The sequence below is a fragment of the Pelodiscus sinensis genome, chromosome 8, assembly GCF_049634645.1.
Source record: "Pelodiscus sinensis isolate JC-2024 chromosome 8, ASM4963464v1, whole genome shotgun sequence".
NCBI lineage: Eukaryota > Metazoa > Chordata > Testudines > Trionychidae > Pelodiscus > Pelodiscus sinensis.
The window spans coordinates 65,617,871-65,632,481 of NC_134718.1; the positions used below are offsets into that span (position 1 = coordinate 65,617,871).

At 39.3% G+C, this 14,611-nt stretch overlaps 1 protein-coding gene across 6 annotated transcripts in view; it reads right to left on the reverse strand.

Annotated features, from left to right (window-relative positions):
• The window catches only part of VTI1A (vesicle transport through interaction with t-SNAREs 1A), a 444,836-nt gene that overhangs the window by 391,648 nt on the left and 38,577 nt on the right, over window positions 1-14,611 (reverse strand). The window lies entirely within an intron of this gene.

The window sequence follows — 14,611 nt, forward strand, 5'->3', positions numbered from 1 at the left end:
GACCTTTTCATTTATTTTCATGTTCACAAATTTTATTCAAGTTCATATACCTTTCAGTCTCCCCTAATTTAAACCATTTCCTGTCTCTCCCTCCACACACACCCCAACTTTTCCCAGGAGACTCAAGTCCAAAATTAAATACAGCATTTTTGTAATTTAAAAAGGACTGTGCTAAGTACAGCATAGTAAGTGTACAAAACTGTCCAAAGCCAGGTTGGGTAAATGCCATATAAGACACTACACTACACTATGTATGTATATATCACTCAGACACAACCTCCCCTCTGCTTAACTTTACATAATTCTTGGGGAACACACAAAACATGTATTCAATCTGTGAGGAAATAAGATATCCTGTCAGAGGAACGTAAAGGCATATCTGGATAAAAGGATTTTAATAAATTTAGAATTTACTTGTATACAACTATTATAGCTTATAATTATAGCAAGCACTGTAGTTTTTCATCAGTTTCTCACATCCTTTTTGATTGGTGTCTTTGTATTTTAGTCTATTGCTTCTGATATCCTGTATTTTATTACACTGCTTCCCCACCACACAGTCCACTAAATGAAACATTAATCTATAATGTAAATGGACTCAAACCCATGACATTGTGTGGAATACAAAAGACAGTAAACACGTTCCCCATTACTAAATGGAGGGTGTGTCTTTGAAAAGCCAATTCAGTCTTGTTACTATATTTGATACTGTATTGCAATAAAATAATTGTTAATGTATGATATCATACCCTTTCATGACTATGATGTCACAAATGTGAGAGCGGGATTCCATTACAGGATAAAGCTGGAAAAGAAGCTGGGCTAGGAGTGAAGAGCTCTGATCCAAGCACAAATATCTGAAAGACTAGCAAGGAGAACAGGAACAGATTGCTTTTCACATGCACATTCTTTGTCTGCAAATTCTCTCTACTGTGGAAGTCTTCAATGAAAGACTACCCGGCCTAGATTTGCATCTTTAAAAAAAAATCATATTTCAAATACACATTGATTACATTAAAATATATCCAAACACTGGTGTATTTCCCATCAAATGCTTCCCCTATGATTTACAAAATCTATTTTCTCATCTGAGCAATAAGATCCATCAGCTGTCCAATTTAACATGCACTTAAAGTGACAACATTGCTGCTCCACTCTTGTAATCCTTCCGGCTACTTTACCATCAAGGGGGAGAGGGGAAGCATAACCCAAGTACCCCTGCCTATACTGAGAAGGAATGATGATAACCGGGGCAACTACCTCTAGTGGAAAAGGTGAAGGTTTGAGGAGCTTTCCTTCCACACCCAGCTGTCTGGTGCAAACATAATTAAGAACAGTTCTGAATCAGCAACTATTTTCGATGAAACAAAAAAAGTGTTTAACATTAATCTTTAAGAGGATGTTTAATTTCATTGGCCTACAGAGAAACTTGTTCCCTTTCACAGGACTACTGAATAAAAGCAATACTAGACACCCCCCTCCCGCCTCCGGCACACACACAATATGCAGTACATTTTGTGCCAACAATCCCTCCAAGTTCAATGCTATGTTCTAAATTATCACGTTTTCTTAAACTGATCTCACATACCAATTTACCAGGAGAAGTTATATGTTGTCAAAGGGCACTAGCACAAATACCACAAAAATAAAATTAAGGAAAATAAATAGCATGGGGGTGGGGGGGAAGAGAGACAATACTTTGTGTTCCTATTTTAAGTGCCTTTCTCAATGCTATATGCATAGCAGCTAAAGGCAAGCTGGAAACCAGCCAGGTCCTGGCTGCCAGCAAAAATTTTGTCACCTCCTTTGAACATCTGAAGTATGTTTACCCAATAGATTTCATTAAATTACACTTCCATTAGGAAGCATACAATGTTGATACTCATCTCAAAGATAAAAGGGATTGCTAAGAGGCATGTCATCCTGCTCCCCAGCTGATTGCTATTTCTGGGCCAATCAAGGAAAGGAGCCAGAACAATACTTAGTTAAAAAAAAAATGCAGCATCTCCCCAAGGACTGCATACTAAGAGACTGCAGCTCCATTATCAAAATGAGCATATCATTAATGACAATGCACATACAGCACGTTATTTTAATATAACCCATACACAACAAACAAGCTGTATTTGGGTCATTAACTGAATTTGTAAAGCAGCATTTCCAAGAATTTGAAACTCTTTATGAAGATATGATGTTTATGAGGCTGTGGGGGAGAGAAGGGAGGAAACAAACACTTTATATGATTCCAAAATACAGTGCACAGAAACACACTGTGGGGTTTGAAGTGCATTATAGGAGCTAATAAAACAACAGGCTGCTGCTCAACATAAGTTGCCAATTTAAAGTAAAGCAGAAGTAATTTAAAAGATTAGGAGCATTTTGCAAAATATCTGCGAGGGATAATTAAACTAAAAATGCCACCAGCACAATTTAAAGTACGTCACCTTTTACTTTCTTTTTATTGTAGCATATTTGACCAAACTACAAAACACACAGAGAAGAGAAAATAAAAGTTAGGAGACCATTTAAAAGAACTGAAGAAATATAATCTGATTTGGTGGCCAGAGATAAGACACTTTTAATGGGAACAGAATGCACAAGGCAAACTCACGAGTCAACTAGGACTGGTGAGATGCTATCCCCACCATACACTGACCCTTTGCAATGAAAAAGAGAGAAAATATACACCTCTAAGCAGTTCTGTTAGATGTATGTTTCTCACTGCTTTCCCTAACCTCCAATCTATTTATTATCAACAAAACGCCAAACCATTGCAATTAAAAACTGAAGGCACAAGGAAGGGGACCATGGGGGATGAAAGGGGTGGGGGAGAAGGAGAAGATGTCAGAATTTGGAGTCAAGTTCTGTCCATCCCTTTTTCAGTAAGAAGTGACTATTATGCTGTAAGAACATCTCTTGTTCCATACTGTACAAGCTAGGTTTCAGTTGATCTTTTTTCAACATGCAGACAACCTTTTGGTTTAACCATATTTGACATATATGAACTCCAATTATCCATCTTTTTGCAATTAATCATCTCACAATTACATTTCCTGCACTTATAAGCATCCAGCTGGGATTGGAGTTTTAATCTAAGAAATAATAAAAAAAGGATTCAGGTTTCTAACAAATTACTTCTAATTAACCACAACCTTTCCTAGTGATTCCAACCTACAGATGCCTACAGCAAATCAAAGAATTTATTGTTTGCATTCTTAATGATATTTTAAAATTTCATTTAAATTTCCCCAATGAATAACTTTCAGGAAATGTACTACACTTACATCTGCTTAAATTAAACAAACATTTTGTACAGTGGGAAATACACAACACAAAAAGTCAACCTAGAAAAAAAAAACAGGATAGTATTTCTGCAATAAACTCACTACATAAAGTTAGATTAAAGAATAGGGTAAATTCCCCCAAAAGGCCTAGTTCCCACTGAATTAAATAGGAATCACACAGATAAAGCCCTAAATAGTGCTTTGGAACTTAAGCAATACATTTTCCAGGTAAATGGTCAGATCCAGAGTGATTCTTCTGACTCAATCCTATACTTAACGCACGGGATGGCAGCCTATGACACGTAAGCCGATTTTCATTGGCACATGCAGTGGGAGCTCAGCCTTGCCGCTCCTCTCCCGCATAATGGGGAGCCTCCACTGCTGCGTGAGCCTCATGGCCAGTGCACAGCTGCAGCACCAGGTCCAGGGAGAAGGCGGGGAGGCTGCAGATTGAGCTGTGCGTGAGCTGCCAGTGCTCTTCCCCTTTTCTACCTGCCCAACTCCATCACTGCAGTGAGCGGGTGGAAACAGCAGTGAGCTGTTGCTGGTGGTGGTGGGTGCATGAGGGCTCAATCAGTCAGGCTCCTCTGGTGGCTAAGGCCAGGACCAGGGCAGCTGCTCCTCCACAATGCTGGATCACCAGCATGGGCTGGGGTCAGGGTGACTCAGGGTGGGGGTCAGGGAAATAGGCAATGTGGGGGGGGGGAGGGAAGGAGAGGAGAGGGTGACCCTGAGGTGTCCAGCCCCGCTGGGGGCAAGGTCGCATGAGGGTCCGGTCCATGGCGCCCGCACCTTCCTGTCAGGGACCCGGGCACCCAAGGGCCAATGCAGTTTTGGGGTAGAGAGACCCTCCACATGTTTCTCTCCCCTCAGTTGCCCGCATCGCCATCCAGTCCCAGAGCCAACCCCAGCAGGGATGGACATCCCGGGGTCATCCCCTGTCGACCCCCGCCTTGCCCATTTCCCTGACCTCCTTCCCCCACCTGCCACCCGGACCCCAGCCCATGCTGGTGATCCAGCATCATGCCGCCCGCATGATTGGAGCCAGCACCAGCTTCATAAGGTGGAAGGGAAGCCCTGAGGCTCCATGCTGCATCCATCTTCTGGGGAAGTGCACATGCGCTGCTCCTCTCCTCCCCACAGGAAAAGCTGGAGCAGAGCTCAGGGCAGGAGACCAAGGAGGGCAGTGGAGTGGAGAGAGCCTTCCCCCACTCCTGGCAAAGCAGCGTGGCCCAGGGCAGGAGGGATAAATCTTGACACACCACTTGGGAAAGGTTGCTGACCCCTGGCTTAACATATCACTGGAAGCTACCCACATGCCAAAGGAATGGATATGGTATAAGAATTTATTACAATATGACTGTAACGTATATTAATTAACCTTAATTCTTCCCCACTCCTCCCAAAAGTGCATGCAACAGTTTGATGTGACTATGAAGCTCAGGAGATGCATTTGGCTCTTTAATGTGTCCCCTGAGGCTCTTTGCAGCACATGATATTACAACACTGTGATTTACTTATTAACCATCCTAATTTATAAACGAATAAAATTATTATTTTTTATAATTAACCAGTTGTTAATTATGTTATTAACCAGTTGCACAACACTTGGTCAGTCCTTTTACTACAAGAATAATTTTGACATACAAAATGAAAACAGTAAATTTACACTACTTTTTTGGGGTAATGTTGATTGCTAATTTGGCTCCTGAACCCCTGAGATGCAAGTATCTTTGTAGTGGAAGGTATTCTATCAATTTTCTATCAATTACTAAATACATAATGGAATGTTGGACAGGTTTGTTGGTACATTTCTGTCCAAATGACAAAAGGAAAAGAAGAACTTTCTGAAAGTGAAAAATATTCTTGAAAACTGTAAGTGTGTGCATTTATGGAAATAGGTATATTATGACTAAAGCAATTATTGTTGCTTATTACTGGAGACTTTGGTAGCATGCTCAGAAGAGGGACTGATTAACTGGATGATTATTTTAAAACCAAGTAAAATACTTATTCAGCTACAAATCACAACTATTTCTAGTATAGATGAAGTCTTTCAAGACTATTAGTTTGTATATGACAACACTAACCTTCCAACTTCTTGACTTGCACGGGGCACCACTATAGGCATTTAGATAACAATACTGGTATATTTATTATTTATTTTTCTTAGGTTCTTAACATTTAAGCCCCCACTTTCTATTCTTAATGAACCATTACAATTATATCAAATATTACAAAAGAACAAAACCAGCAGCAAACCTCCCAGAAACTCCAAAAAATTTTCACTCCCAATACAACAGGCAAGATTTTCCTTCAGAATTACATCTACCATAAACTGTTAACACCAAGCTCCTCTGTCTTCAAACTCTTTACTTTATCCTCTCATATCCTGCAGTGTTTAGGACAAGGCAAAATGACAAATCATTTTTATCATGATTATCTAATTATAAAGCTAATATTCAATCCATTCAGCATTCTTAGTTCTTAGAACTTCCAACACAATACAGACTGGCACCCTCTGGACAGGACCAGTTCTAAACCAGAGAAAAGTCAATATGGTCTAGCAACATTAACAGCACTTCCACCGCTTATTGTTAGAGGACAGCCGGCTAATTAAAAACATTCTGAACGACAGATGTTGCTAGACCAGAGAGTTCTGGACCACAGAGGTTCAACCTCTCTGTCGATATGTGAAACATTTACTAATACGTTTTAATAGCATAAAGGAGGATTTGTGTTTCAGTTGTGTGTCACTGAAAAGTCACTAACATAAAAATAGCGAGAGGCAAAGCAACTGCACTTCTTCAAATGCCCAAGTTCCTAATTTTACAAAAATGAAATGAGAAATTATGGGCATCTCTCATAATCAGGAAATAGGAGCTATGCCCACTTGCACCAGGACCAGGTAGGGTTTTAACATGTTAAGAGAAGAGCTGATATTCTTAGTATTTCAATGTAAATTTCATAAGAAATATCCCACTGTGACACACCACTGATCTCGAGTTACCACTCAATTACATATGCATTAGCTAGTGGAATTAATACAATTGTACAAACTGCTGCAGTAATAATATTGCTCCCAATAGCTTCATGGGTTTGGCCCAAATAAAGCCACTAAGTGCATGTCTACACTACAGAGTTCTTTTCGGAAAAGCAGCCATTTTTCCAAAAAAAAAAAAAAAAAAAAAAAAAAAAATCTTCAACTACTTGCACACTGCAATCGCATTCTTTTAAAATAAAATCAAAAGAACAGAGGGGTTTTTCTGACATTGGTAAACCTCCTTCTACAAGGAAAAAGCCTTTTCCCAAAAGAGTTCTTTTGGAAAAAGGCATGGGTATGTAACCCACACACCTAGCATGGTTACTAAGCAATGCAAGTGATACCTAGACCACAGCAACAGCTAAGATCAAGACACCTCTACAGCATAGGCTGACAGCCAGCTGGCTTTTAGCTGAGAGGGTTGAGGCTCCTATACTCTGCTTAAAAGGCCCCAGGTTCAAATCCACTTGGTAGGGGTTACATTTGGACAGAGAAGAGCGAGTTCTTTCAGAAGAAAGAGAAAAAAGCCCTTGTGGCCACTCTGTCTACAATAATCATAGTTTAAATGTGAAATAGTGTCCACACTGAATGGCGCTATCGTTTGAAAAAGCAAATCACTTTTTTGATGTACTTTGGCAGCGTGGACGCTCTCTTTCAGGAGAAGTTTTTTTGGAAGATATCTTCTGGAAAAGCTTCTTCTGAAAAAAGCCTGTAGTGTAGACGTAGCCTAAATGTAAGAGAGCTTGCAGGTATGATTTGACAGATTCTTGCAGCTCTAAGAGATAAAAGCCAATGAAGACAACTTATGGGGTTATCATTATTAAGCTGTGGCAATACCATTTTCAGGGGTTGAGGTGGAGGAGAGAAGACAGAGCAAATTAGAAGCAGCATCTGCCAAAATAACTTCCTTTTAAAATGGCCTATTAGCATTTGGTGGCATGATCTTTAGGACTGATCCTGCAACATCCAATGCCCCAGTGTGCTTATCATAAAATTTGATAGCAATGGCACAAACAAGCAAACAAAATCAAACAGGGGACTTTACTAGGTTTATGGCACGAGTAGTTTCAACTGGAGAAGGGTAGAGTCACATAAGACTAATATTTGGTGCAGTAAGCAGCTCTGTCCTGGTTTGGAGCCAAGGCTGCATGGCTACTGTAACAATAACTGCTCTAACATGATATGGATTTTTTTTTTAATTATTGTATTGCCCTTGAGTCATCCTTACAATGTTGTACCTTTAACAAGTCAAATATGAGCAGGTGATGCCATAGACAGATTCAGTAGATACTACATGAACACGAGAAATAAAAAAAATTACAGGAAAAAATCTACTCTCTGCTGCAGTCATTTAAGTAGAAACACCACAGAGAAAAGCTCTTAAGTGCAAATCTTTCTTATTGCACTGCTACTTTCAGTGGCACATGAAACAGCAATGATAACAGATTCAAAAAAAAAAAACTTTGAAAATAAAGTTAAAAGATACATGTAACTTAAAACTAACATCTTTTCCTACACAGAAAGGTTAAATTGTGGGGTTGACATTTGCATTTGTTACGTTGTCAACACTTCCTGCCTATCAGCCTATGTACAAACAATATCTAAAGATGTCATCTACATATTTATACCAAAGGAGCTTATGAACAAGACCTGTCAGTATATTTTAACACCTTTCCAAAACGTCAGCTTTCATCAAGTATAAGCACAACATGTTTAATTTATTAGTAAGGTTTAATATAAAAAGTTGACAATCATATGTCACCACAACTATTGATAAGGTAAATAAAGACTACAGGAAAATGTCAAAAAGTTATTAAAATGTTTCTCAGCTACCTGAATCCAATTGGATTTATTGGCTCTTGTCTGTCAATAAGTGTGTCGTATGTTTTTCTTCGCCTGGCTATTTCCTAAGAGATCTGTCCAACGGAGAGGTCTAGAGACATCCTCTAAAATTCTTAACGCTTTATAGTTACCGTTGGCTGGTTTTTAAAATACAGAGATCACATAAGTAGTTCTTTTATATTTAAACACACAAGGTTTTATTTCCATAATAATCTGGGACACATTAAATGAGCATATTGGTTTAAATCTGATATTCATTGCAGCCTGAGTACAGCTTTGCAACTGGACAGTGGAACACACATTTCTTCCTGCCCTGTTACGTGACAGGTGTCGGGTGCATTTCAGTTCACAGAGGTTTTGCTACTGTATGTTCAGCTCTTTGTTTGTGATGTCAGATAGACAGCCTACTCTTGCTTGTGTCCAGATACTGCAGGGTTACGTAATAGAGGGCTGCGAGACTGAATTCGAGTGACAAAAAAATACGTATTCTTCTTACACAGCCCTGTGGCACTTAAAATCCTTCTAGTTGTGGTACTGCAACTCTATAAATACACACCCAAGTATACCCAAAGCAAGAATCAATTCCTTAACCTATCCGTTTTAACACTTTTAACCAGATTTTGAAATACAGTAGACTTCCGATAATCTGGAACCTTTGGGACCTAGGTGGTGCCGGATTATCGGACATGCCGGCCTATCAGGAGGTACTATAAGATGGTTATAGATATACTGTATACATTATATACTGTATATAAAGTGTTCTTAACCCTTTTTATTGTACATACTGTATACAGTATACTGTGATGTTTTCGGGGTTTTTTTTAAACACTTTTTTACCCTTTTTGCTCGGTTCAGCTGCTGCTGCTGTTGCCTTGTGACTTATTTTTTGCCGAAGCTCACTCACTAGGCTCTTGCCATTTCGATGCCAGACTATCAAGCGTGCCATACAATTGGATGTCGGACTATTGGAGTTTTACTCTACATAGCAAACCTCTGGAGACAATTCAAAGGCAAGAAAAATAAATCCATTCAAAGGGGAAATTGAATGAGGAGGCTGGTATTAGGACGACCCAGTTTGTAAATATATTCTGTAGTCAAAAAAATGTTGTTACTTCAATAAAATTGGCTATATAGAGAAGAGAATTACTACCAGAGAATTACTACCGAATCTAACTCAGTCAGAGCCACTACAAACCAAAATATTTTGAAGCAATCAAAGGTATCAAATACAAATTTATAGCAAAATAGAGGAACTGAGTTGTCAGAATTCACTAGGTTTGCTGAAGTTACCACCAAAAAGAGAATGTGGTTTGTTTTTACCATGTAAGAAAAAAGAAAATTTTACTTGTTCCATTAGGTTTTGCATTAAAATTAGAACAGTGGGATCAATCAATGCATAACTAAACAGATAGTAACAGTATCAGCCACTAATACTGGTTGGCCACATAGGATCATAGGTTAGATATGAAGACTTCTGAAGTACACCAGAAATGTGGGAAACCTGATTCTTCTGCGCTGTTCAAATTACAAGTGAGAAAAGGAAGAAAAACTTGACATACAACCCACCTCCCCATCTATTTTTGTTTTCTTATCCACCCTAGTCAAGAAACTGAAAAATTAAACAAAGTTAAAAAATAAAGAATTTTGGCGACTTGTAAGTATAACTATCTAGAAATATTTGATCCGCATTTAAGCGGTCACAGTCTCCAACTTAAAACAGTCAGCATCAGAACAATCTGGTAAGTGTCTGAACACTGATTTTCTTTGGTAAAGTATCTAGTTGCTATGAGCAGACCACAAAAATAAACCTAAAACTCAAAATAATAAGGACAGCTCTCAAATGATTTTTTCTGATATAACAATTAAAACAACAAAACCTTTTTTCTGTTTAAAATACAAGAGATCTGGAAATCCAAAGTAGATTGGTTTTAAACAAAGGCCTAGAACACAAGCAAAACATTTTACTCCTGAATTGTGGGACCAGAAAATGGAGGGTCCCAAGGAAGCAGAAACTCATTAGCAAGTGACTACAGCAGCAGATCAGGTGTGGACTCCCATCCACTGCAGAACTGGCACGGAAGGAGTTCAAATCTCTTCGCCTAAGGATTCTGGGAGGTCTTCAGAGGTCAAGGCCATCTGCACTCCCTCATACTCCTTACAATAGCATGGCAAAACTAGCACTATTCTAACACTACTTCCTGCTTCTTGCCCCTCCTCGCTCAGGCACACCTTCCCAACCCAGATCCCCTCTATTTGCAGAAGCAGAACATCAGACGTGGTTGTTTATCAAAAGAGGGATGGGACAATAAAGCCTTGTTTATAAGGGTGTTTGCATATATGAACAATGCAGCTGTGTGCACACATACACAGAGTCATGATTCAGATTTCTAAAAAGTGAAATGATAAAAACGTGGAATAAACCCTAACATCCAAGAGAAAGATACAAACTGGTTTGCTAAAAACACAGCTCTAACAAAAATGGTTTGCCACTAACCAGGTAACTAGTGGCAAACCTAAATTACTGTCATGGTAGAATCTGGAGAATTATTTGCGCACCACTAATCTATATATTCCACACAGTAAGATCATAGAAGCATAGAAGGTTAGGCTAGAAGAGATCTCATGATGTCTTGTAGTCCAACCCTCTACTTGAAGCAGGACCAACCGACTAAATCATTCCAGCCAGGGCTTTGTCAAGCTGGGCCTTAAAAACCTAGAAGGCTGGAGATCCTACCAGCTTGTCGGTTATCCGTTTCAGTGCTTCTCCACCCTCCTAGTGAAACAGTTTTTTCTGAATATCCAACCTAGACCTGCCCCACTGCAACTTGAGACCCTTTCTCCCTGTATCATCTGCTACCACTCCTCCTCATGCTAAGAAGTTCTCCACAGAGTTAGTTAACCAAAAGGAGACCTTTTCCCCAAAAATCTAGTTTCTGATATAAGGAAAAATGGCATATAATAGACAATAGATATTTCTGCCATAGATTTGGCAGCTCTTGTGATTTTATTGTTACTATTCCTGAAATGTGGTGTTTTTCTTAAAGAAGAATTTCTCTAGCCCTCATGGTTGCAGAACAAAGCTCAAACACACAACTTCTAAAAGTTCAAATACTGATGAAAAATAAAAGAGAACCTAAAAGTATTACAAAATAGCCAACAGCAAGATTTTGACTGGGCTGGATTAAGGATATTTGAATACTTGCTGTTAGCAGTACTGAACATGCTAAGGCTTATTTTTTTATCTTTTTCTGGCTGAAACTGAGGCTTTGAAACATATTAGAGAGAGAATCTGACCTGTTTCTGTGGCAGTGTATTGCAAGCTAAAGGCAGGAGTCATTCTCCTTTAGGGATAAAGCTTTGAGGGGTGGGAGGAAAGAGTTTCTGGAGTGCTTTTGAGATATTTTTCTGTGCTTTTTGGTGGGGAAAATGGCCAACCCACAAAATGGCTTCTTTTTCATATTCCCATGGAAGAAGGCAAGGAGAAAGGTGGCCCTAAAGCCATAGCATGCCACATTTAAAACAAAAAGAAAGAGGAAGTAGAGAGGAGCCTCTCAAATGGAGCCCAAATCTCCCTGACAAAAATTACTTACTTACCCATTTAAGAATAGAAGATGTGCTCTTAGAGCTTTCCCTTTTCCAGGTCAATTGAGACATGGCAGGAATTTTTTTATTTCTCTTATGTGAAATCAGTGAAGATAGTTTTGCTGGCTGAGCTGAGAAAGGCTGACCCACGTTTATGGAGCTGTTTTCTGAAGAGCATGAGCCGGGGGCGGGGGCAGAGATCAGAAAGCCCTAAAGATGCACCTACACTGAACCCATAGTTGGAAATAAGCTGCGCAATTCAAGCTACGCAAATTGCATAGCTTATTTCAAGTCAATTTCAAAATAGCATATTTAATTTTGAAATAACCTGCTATTCTGAAACATCCCATATTACTCGTGGAATGAGGTTTACAGGGACGTCAGAATAGCAAGCCCATTATATTTTGAAATAATGGGCTTGCTGTTTAGATGCAGGATAGCTATTTTGGGATACTCCAGTATCTCAAAATAGTGCTGCAGTGTAGACATAGCCTAAGAAAACATCAAGACTATAATCCCCAAGGCACTGCAGGCTGGAAGTAGCAAGGATAGATCATGATGTCTGTGGCTCCTGGAAAGTCTCCATGCTGAAGGAGCACTTCTTGGCGTTTTGTTTTCTCCATTTGGCTTGTTTCACCATAATGGGAGAAGAGGTGAACCTAACAGAAAAGCAATTCAAGGCTGGCCTTATTCATGGAGTTCTAACATTTGAAAACGAAGAAAAAAGGGGGAAGTGGAATGGAAAGAGATTGTGCTTATTGCTGCCTTAAAAATATCTATTTAAAGTATGAGTCGAATAAAGGCTGAGTATCTATGGAAATGGTAGTTCTAAGTCAGCATTTCTCAACTTTTTTTTTATAAAGTACCCCTTTAAAAAATATATAAGTACCCCCAGTACGTACAGTTTTCAGACACACAAAATTTATTTCTACCATGGCAACACATTTGTTTAAAAAACTAATCATAGCTGGGCAGGCAATGAAATTTTTGGGTGTAAAAAGTACAAAAATAATAAAGCGCTGAAAAACTTAACACAAAAAATCAGTTTTCTCCAAATTTCAGTTGTGTTGACATACCCCTCCAGACTTCTGAAGTACCCCTAAGGGTACTTGTACTACTGGTTGAGACAATGTAGCACTTTAAAGACTAACAAGATGGTTTATTAGATGATGAGCTTTCGTGGGCCAGACCCACTTCCTCAGATCAAATAGTGGAAGAAAATAGTCACAACCATATATACCAAAGGATACAATTAAAAAAAAAATGAACACATATGAAAAGGACAAATCACATTTCAGAACAGGAGGGGGATGCCGGGGAGAGGGGAAGGAAGGAAGGTAAGTGTCTGTGAATTGATGATATTAGAGGTGGGGAGAGTGGGATATTTGTGAGCTAATGGTATTAGAGGTGATAATTGGGGAAGCTATCTTGGTAATGGGTAAGATAGTTTGAGTGTTTGTTCATTCCTTCCCGGAGAGTGTCGAATTTTAACATGAATGACAGTTCAGAGGATTCCCTTTCAAGTGCAGATGTAAAAGGTCTTTGTAGCAGAATGCAGGTGGTTAAGTCATTGAGAGAGTGTCCTTTCTGGTTAAAATGGCAAGAAACTGTTTTTTCTTTGTGATCTTGTCTGATATCTGTTTTGTGGGCATTAATCCTTTGGCGAAGTGTCTGAGATGTTTGTCCAATGTACATAGCAGACGGACACTTTCGGCACATGATAGCATAAATTATATTTCTGGATGCGCAGGAATATGTGTTCTTGATCTTATAACTCACTTGGTTAGGTCCAATAATGGTATCAGCATTAGACAACCACCTAACCTCAAGATGATTCTTACCAACAACCACAGGACATACCACACTAATACCAACCCTGGTACCTTCCCTTGCAACAAACCCCATTGCCAGCTTTGTCCACATATTCATTCTGCTGATACCATTATTGGACCTAACCAAGTGAGTTATAAGATCAAGAACACATATTCCTGCGCATCCAGAAATATAACATCTCAGTTTCTTGCCATTTTAACCAGAAAGGACACTCTCTCAATGACTTGACCACCTGCATTCTGCTACAAAGACCTTTTACATCTGCACTTGAAAGGGAATCCTCTGAACTGTCATTCATGTTAAAATTCGACACTCTCCGAGAAGGAATGAACAAACACTCAAACTATCTTACCCATTACCAAGATAGCTTCCCCAATTATCACCTCTAATACCATTAGCTCACAAACATCCCACTCTCCCCACCTCTAATATCATCAATTCACAGACACTTACCTTCCTTCCTTTCCCCCCCCCCCCCCCTTGCATCCCCCTCCTGTTCTGAAATGTGATTTGTCCTTTTCATATGTGTTCATTTTTTTTAATTGTATCCTTTGGTATATATGGTTGTGATTATTTGCTTCCACTATTTGATCTGAGGAAGTGGGTCTGGCCCACGAAAGCTCATCATCTAATAAACCATCCTTTTAGTCTTTAAAGTGCTACATTGTCCTGCATTTTGCTTCAGCTACCCCAGACTAACACGGCTACATTTCTATCACTAGTAGTTGAGAAACACTGTTCTAAGCCACCAGACCCTTATGAACAAGTCTGTACTGCTTCCAGTATTTACTGGAAGAGAGGTGGAGCCCAAATGTCCTGGGCTGAGGTGAAGGCGCAAAAAGAACAGCATGATAAAGGCATAAGGCTGAGGAGAAGACATAAGGGACTCAGGATCTATCTAGCCTAGAAAAATAGTCATGGTTAGCTATTCCTGATTTAACCTTGACCTTTCTCTATCACGTACACTGGAAGTGGGACGCAATTAATTCTCTTTATTTGCGAGGTTTCATTTATGTCTAGATCTATA